Genomic DNA, 1179 nt, shown 5'->3' with positions numbered 1-1179 from the left:
TAAAATTCAACGTGAACTTGAGAGGAGACACATCATGTTCAAACTACAGTGTCAATTCTGAGTTAATGGAAGCTGTGATGATAATAGTGATGGTGGTTACTGGGTGGACATCCCTGGCTTACTTGTGTGGCTTCATGGAGGGTTGTGCCCTGCTTTAATCATAGAGACAAATGGTGACAGGAACATTTTTAACATGAGTGGGAAGATTTCAGCCAGTTCATGTTAGGGTTTGCCACATCATCATTTAGAGTATCTACTAGAGAGAGGAGTCTGTGAGTATAGAAACTTCCTCTTTTATGCATTGACACAGCTTTCTCTACAGTAAGCAGCAACAAGGTGCTTGCTATATGTAGCTTGCCCATGGACATGTGAGGCTCTAAGCATTGAAGGCCAACTATGTCATTATTTGACCATAGAATCCCTTGATGGAAGAAGATGGTTACTGCTGTTGCCTCACACAAAAGATTGAATAGGACAGGTAGGGCCATGAGCAATGCTGTGGGGTGCCATGAGCACAGGAGGAGGGACTGGGAGGCACCTGCAGGTGGCAGAGGTTCATGTGGGATTATAGAGAACCAGGTAAGCCAGGGGGAGATATCTGGACCTTAGCAGCAGGAATAGAGACCCTCGACGTACACAAAGACGTGTCTCCAGATCTCTGCAAGTCCTCTAAATTTCAGGGGCCCTTCTGTCCCTGAACACTTCTGGCTTGTGTTCTAAAATCACTATTTCTCTGAAGCCTCCTTCTGTTCTACCTCTCACTCTGAAGACTGCTTTCTTTTGGAAACAAACTCTTTCTTGTTTCTGAATATTATTTTCCAGGTGTTAGTGACCAAATAGTATTGAGAGCAGACCCTGAGCAGCCAGCCGAGTTTGCTTACCACCTAAATAATTCAATTCTTGCCTTGTAGTGTGTGGAATTCAAATTTGTGTCTGAGCAGTATGATAAGCCAGAACACACCACGGGCCTTTGTGAATGCTAGAAAATAGTTCAGACTGAGAACACTCACCTAGGCTAATTTTGAGCTCATTCACAGCTGTAACCTCTGGCTCCTGGGTGTCTACAGCTCAAACCTAACACTCCCAGACCACGCTCTCGACATTCCGCCATGTGGGTGCTGGGAACTGAACCCAGGTCCTCTGCAAGAGCAGCCAGTTCTCTTAACCGCTGAGCCATCT

The sequence above is a fragment of the Nannospalax galili genome, unplaced genomic scaffold, assembly GCF_000622305.1.
Source record: "Nannospalax galili isolate Female #2095 unplaced genomic scaffold, S.galili_v1.0 scaffold1002, whole genome shotgun sequence".
In the NCBI taxonomy this organism is placed as follows: Eukaryota; Metazoa; Chordata; class Mammalia; order Rodentia; family Spalacidae; genus Nannospalax; species Nannospalax galili.
This window is presented reverse-complemented; position numbering follows the sequence as displayed.